The following is a 6,000-nucleotide window of genomic DNA, read 5'->3' as shown; positions in this document are numbered from 1 at the left end:
CTGAGCCACCTTCTCAGCCCCAAAACACACCTTTTCTTTTTGAGCAAGATCTCACTATGTAGCCCGGGCTAACCTCAAACTCATGATCTTGATCACCTGAGTTCTGGTATTACAGGCATATACTACCAAATTTAACTTAAAATTTGATTTCATAAAAATATTTTTATTATAAAAATATATTAACAAAAATACAATTGACTTCTGTGAAGCATAATAGTGAAACAAACTTCCTTGAGCCATCAATTTAAGAAAAAGAGCATTAGAAGAACTATTTAAGGTCCACATTTGCTTTTAACATGTTCACAGCAGACACAAGCTATGAGGATTTTGTGCTTATTATTTCTTGTATTTGTTTATAATGTAATCATTGTATGTTTTGAAATATATTCAATTCTGCATATAGTCAGATAATATATTAGCATCACCATGTGATTCTTAAGTATGAGCCACTGGCTCCTGGCTAGTCCTAATTTTATTTTATTTTATTTTATTATAATTATTTTTTTTGCCAGTCCTGGAGCTTGAAATCAGGGCCTGGATACTGTCCCTGAGCCTCTTTTGCTCACTCTTCCACTTGAGCCACAGAACTACTTCTGGCTTTTTCTGTTTATGTGGTACTGAGGAATGGAACCCAGGGTTTCATGTATGCTAGGCAAGCACTCTACCACTAAGCCACATTCCCAGCCCTTTTATTTTAAATATAATTTTGTTGTTACTATGAAGGTGTTGTATAGAGGAGATACTATATCATAAGTCAGGTAATGAGTACATTTCTTTTGCTTGGACAATGCAACCTCTTCCTTTGCTTTCCCACTCTCAGCCCTGCCCTCAAGTTACATAGATAATTTTTCATATCGTGTCTATGAAATAGCATGATTATATTTGTTTACCCTTCCTCTCTCCCTTTCTGTGCTCCTCCTTTGACTCCTCCCTCCCCCCCTGAAAAACCCGAAGCAAAAACAAATACCTCCACCACCACTACCAACAACAACAAAATATGCTTCCATTTCCTGGAATTGCTAGTCTTGATTTTTCTTTTAATAAAAAATCCCCATTTCCATTTCTTGGAGTTCATTTTGATAAACAGCTAGGCCTAATTTTTCTGTTGTTAAAATAGTTCATTTTCTTCTTTTTACCTTAAGAAATATGTACCTACTCCAAAGTTTTCAAGATAGTCTAGAACAGGATGTGTGGCTCAATGGTTTAGTGTCTGGCAAGATCAAGGCTCTAAGTTCATACTCCAATAGAGCCCCATACCAAAAAAATAAATAAAAAGATATTCTAGAGTTCCTCCTAAAATCTTTCATCTTTCTCCATTTCCATTTATGTTACATTAGGAATTTCTGTGTTTGGTTTGAGGCAAGAATTTCCTTCTTCATTTTCTGTGTGGGTTACCAATTGTCCCAGTCCCCTTTATTAATAATCTAGCTTTTCCTAATCTACTTTAAATGCCACTTCTGTCAAATGTCAAATTTCTGTGCCTGGGTGGTTTTATTTTAGACTCTTTTATTCAGTTGCATTGGTTTATGCTGCAGGATTCCTTATCTTTTTACTGATTTTTAGAGTCACTCATTAAAATATGGCTATCTAGTTAGGGCTTCTGTATAGATTCCCTCTTTCAGATTCATCAAATTCTCTTCCACTTCTCGTTAAATTGATATTTCTTTCTTTCAACTAAGAGTAGATGTCAAGAAGACTGAAGCCAGGCATGGGTGGTTCACGCTTGTAATCCTAGCTACTCAGGAGGCTGAGATCTGAGGATTGTGGTCCAAAGCCAGCCAGAGCAGTAAAGCCCATGAGACTCTTATCTCCAATAAACCACTGGAAGTGGCGCTGTGGCTCTAGTGGTAGAGCACTCATCTTGAGCTGAAGAGCTGAGGGACAGTGCCCAGGCCCAGAGTTCAAGTCCCACTACCAATTAAAAAAAAAAAAAGAGGGCTGAGAAGGTGGCTCAGTGGTAGAGCGCTTGCCTTGCATGCCTGAAGCCCTGGGTTCGATTCCTCAGCACCACATAAGCAAAAATAAAAAAGCCGGAAGTGGCACTGTGGCTCAAGTGGTAGAGTGCTAGCCTTGAGCTGAAGAGCTGAGGGACAGCGCCCAGGCCCAGAGTTCAGGCCCCACGACCGGACCAAAAAAAAAAAAAAAAAAAGACTGAAAAAAAGGAACAAACAAAAAGAATGGCTAGTGATAAGCCAGATAAGAGTAGAACATGCCTTTAATCCTAGTGCTAGGAAGGCTGTGGTACAAAGATTGAAAATTTTATGCCAGCTTGGGCTATGTAACAAGTTCAAGAACAGCCTGGGCCGCATATTAAAATCTTGTCTCAGAGAAAAAAAAAAAAGACATTACTCAGATGCAGTAGTTCAATCATGTACTTCTAACTACTTGGGAGGGAAAAGATTGGTAGATCTGAGTTTGAGGCCAGCCTGGGCAAAAATATGTCCCCATCTGAAGAAGTCTCTATCTCAACCAATGATGAGGGAAAGCACAAGTGGGAAGATCAAAGTCCAAACTGGCTTCACCCCACTTCCTAACCCTAGTGCTTTCCCGTATGCCTCCTGTGGCATAGAAGACTCCTTTTTACCAGGAGCTGGTGGCTCACACCACAATCTGAGGATCATGGTTGAGTCAGCCCAGAAGGATAGTCCTTAAGACTCTAATGAACTATACAGAAAAAGCTGGAAGTGGCACCATGGGTCAAGTGGTAGAATGCTAGCCTTGAAAAAAAGAATCTCAGGGACAGTGCCCAGGCCCTGAGTTCAAGCCACAGACCAGCACAATAAATAAATAAATAAATAAATACTCCTTCTCTTGTGATCTATATTGTATACTCTGGATTTTAGCAAATTGAGTAATTTTTTTCTCTGTTTTTATTATTCTTTTGGAAGCTTATTGCCCTGTCCTGGGTAGAAGAATTTATACTTTTCTTTACATTTGACATTTCAGCTAATTTTATTTTGTCCTTTCCTCTATCTCCTTGGTTTCTGGGAAATTACATGTATGTTAGATTAAGATTGTTCTGATTTTACTTTCATTTCCATTTTATTCCAATCTTTCTCGATCCTCTAATTTGGACTGGTTATATTGCTACGTCTTAACGTTACTGATACTTTCTACTATAGTATTTAATCTCTGAACTCAGTTCAGTGACTTTTCATGTCAAACTATGTTTTTAACTCTAGAAGAAGTTCCATTTAAATCCTTCCTTTTCCTTTTCCAAGACCAAGATTTGAACTTGCTATCTGAAGCTTGCTTCCATTCATTGGCTGGTGCTCTATCATCTGAGCTAGACCTTCAAACACCCCCCTCCCCCATTGAAACCTTTTTAGTATTCTTTTGCTCATTATGTTCACTTATGTTGTCCTTTAAGTCCTTGTTCTGAAGTCCTTGCCTGCTAATTTCATCATCATTCATTTCTATTAAGTGGTTTTAAATATTCATCATGAATAATGTTTCTGTGTTGTTCTAAAGTATAGTATTTTTTGTTGTTAGATGGTGGGCATATACTGTTAAATAACTGTTTTTTGTGTGTGAAAATACTGAACAGAGGGGTTACAATTACATGGGCAAGATAATGAGTACATTTCTTATCAAGCATTGTAGCCTCCTTTGTTTCCCCTTCCCATCCCTTCCCATCCTCTACCTGCCCCCCCCCCCCAATCCTGTTAAATAATTGTTAAGATTTTTTTTCAAATTTCCTATAAAGTTTCTTTTGGCAGGAAATTGACTTGCCTTGGCCCATAAGTGGAATTTGTAAGCTTTGTAAAAGCAGATCTTAAATGGTCTGTATTCTAAGGTAGTTTACCTCTACCATTAAAGTATGGTCCTTTTGGGATCTCTACTGAATTCCTTTGCATCTGGGTGCTGGTAGCTCACGTGTGTGTGTGTGTGTGTGTGTGTGTGTGTGTGTGTGTGTGTGTGTGTGTGTGTGTGTGTGTGTTCTGGTCGTGGGGCCTGAACTCTGGGCCTGGGTGCTGTCCCTCAGCTCTTCAGCTCAAGGCTAGCGCTCTACCATTTGAGCCACGTGCCACTTCCAGCTTTTTCTGCTTATGTGGTGCTGAGAAATCGAACCCAGGGCCTCGTGCATGCAAGGCAAGCACTCTACCACTGAGCTACCTTCCCAGCCCCTCACGCCTCTAATTCTACCTACTCAGGAGGCTGTGATCCTGAGATCACAGTTCAAAGCCAGTCAGGACAGTAAAGTCTAAGAAACTCTTATCTTCTATTAACCATCAAAAAAGCCAGAAGTGGGGCTGTGGCTCAAGTGACAAAGCACCAGCCTTGAGTTAAAAAGCTAAGGGACGGGGCTGGGGGTTTAGCCCAGTGGAAGGGCGCCCGCCTGGCACGCGCAAGGCCCTAGGTTCGGTTCTCAGCCCTGGAAAAAAAAAAAAAAAAGCTAAGGGACATGCTGGATGCAAGTGGTTCACACCTGTAATCCTAGCTACTCAGGAGGCTGAGATCTGAGGATCATGATTTCCAGCCCAGGCAGGAAAGTCCATGAGACTCTTATCTCCAATTAACCACCAGAAAACTGGAAGTGGTGCTGTGGCTCAAGTGGTAAAGCACTTGCTTTGGGTTGAAGAGCTCAGAGACAACCTCCAGGCCCTGAGTTCAAGCCCCATGACTGCTCCCGTCTCCCTGCCACCCCCCAGAAAAAGAACAAACTTGGTTTTCTCCATGCACTGTGACATCTCTAAGAAGCATTTGGCTTACAGACCCTTGGAAGACTTTCTTTGGCTGGCCTTGTAAATTTCACACTAGGTACATTTTGTCAGTTTGGATACTCCAAAAGCAAGAGCCAAGGAGGGGATCTGCTAGATTTATTAAAGTAAATGCTGTAAGGAAAAATGAAAAGGGAGCCAGAGGATGCTAGAAATTTTACGATTGCAACACAGGTCTGACCCTTATGAGAAGAAAGAAAGGCTGAACAGAAGGAAGGCAGAGGGCATGCTGTATTTCTGAAGAACAAGACTTCCTTTTTAGGCCTCGGAAACTCAAGTCTTTAGCAGAGATTAACACATGAGAAATCCGGACCTTACTCAGATGTGATAATGAATTTCAAGAGTCCAGCAGCTGAGACCAGTCAATTAGGCTCTGCATCAAGATCTAAGTAGTATACATTTTGGAAGCCACCAAATATTATTCGTCTCTTGCAGCAAAGAGATTTACTTCTCAAATTTTGAAGAGGATTCCTCCATGATTCCTATTGTCTTTTCTTCCTAGGGGAAAATTCAGAAAAGAAGATCAATCAGACAAACTTACAACCCTTATTATAGGAGTTGATCTCAGAGTTGCAACTGGTCCTCATTCTCTCTTACCTCCACCACTCATTCATTCTGGATTCCATCCCTCACAGGTATCACTTTGGTAATCATGCCATTCTCAGTCTGAGGTTGCCATAGTTTTCTATTCCCAGTTACCAAGAGTACAAGGCAATATCAGGAGACACTTGGATAATTATGTTAAACACATATGCCACTCCATCCGCCTAATAGCAGTCTTACCTGCTCCTGTTCAATAGGCAAACTACCCCTACCAGTAAGGTGACTTCTCTCTTGCCTGCTACTGTCTATGCACAAGGAATCCAAAATGTCATGGTAATTGTAATTTAGTTAAATGTTATTCTTGCTTGTGGCCTCTAGCAAGAATGTAACTCTTTTTGGACATCAAGGACTCCCCAGTTCTTCAAAATCCAGGGATACAAGGATGTGAAATTTAAAAACTCCCTAGTTGGGACTAATGGTAAATGGAACTACTCCTGCTTCCTAGAGCCATATATTTTTCCATGTGTATCTGCCATATCCCCTCAGGTTCTTGTGAGGGTTAAAACCCACAATCTGAGAAAGTGGGTCAAAGTCAATTTATTATTTATATCTAGACCTTCATTCCAGTTTCTTTGATCAAATACTCGTGCCCCCCCCCAAAAAAATGTCAAATCTGAGAGTACTGCCTTGGCTTCTGCTGCTACATAGACGGCCACCTGCAAATTCTTTTGAGGAT

The 6,000-nt window shown here is 40.6% G+C and overlaps 1 protein-coding gene across 8 annotated transcripts in view; it reads right to left on the bottom strand.

Moving 5' to 3' along the window:
- Positions 1–4,823: 4,823 nt before the first annotated feature.
- The window catches only part of Cdkl3 (cyclin dependent kinase like 3), a 48,016-nt gene continuing 46,839 nt past the window's right edge, over positions 4,824–6,000 (bottom strand). For 5 of the 8 annotated variants that reach the window (XR_006148765.1, XR_006148764.1, XR_006148767.1 and 2 more), the window contains one exon: positions 4,824–5,219. The gene's annotated coding sequence lies outside the window, so the exon portion shown is untranslated. The remainder of the gene's footprint in view (positions 5,220–6,000) is intronic. The other 3 variants (XR_006148766.1, XM_042688850.1, XR_006148763.1) reach the window with 2 other exon arrangements.

The sequence above is a fragment of the Dipodomys spectabilis genome, unplaced genomic scaffold, assembly GCF_019054845.1.
Source record: "Dipodomys spectabilis isolate Male_0828 unplaced genomic scaffold, ASM1905484v1 ptg000119l, whole genome shotgun sequence".
NCBI lineage: Eukaryota > Metazoa > Chordata > Mammalia > Rodentia > Heteromyidae > Dipodomys > Dipodomys spectabilis.
The sequence above is the reverse complement of the archived record's forward strand: the minus strand, read 5'-3'. Positions and strand labels throughout refer to the sequence as shown.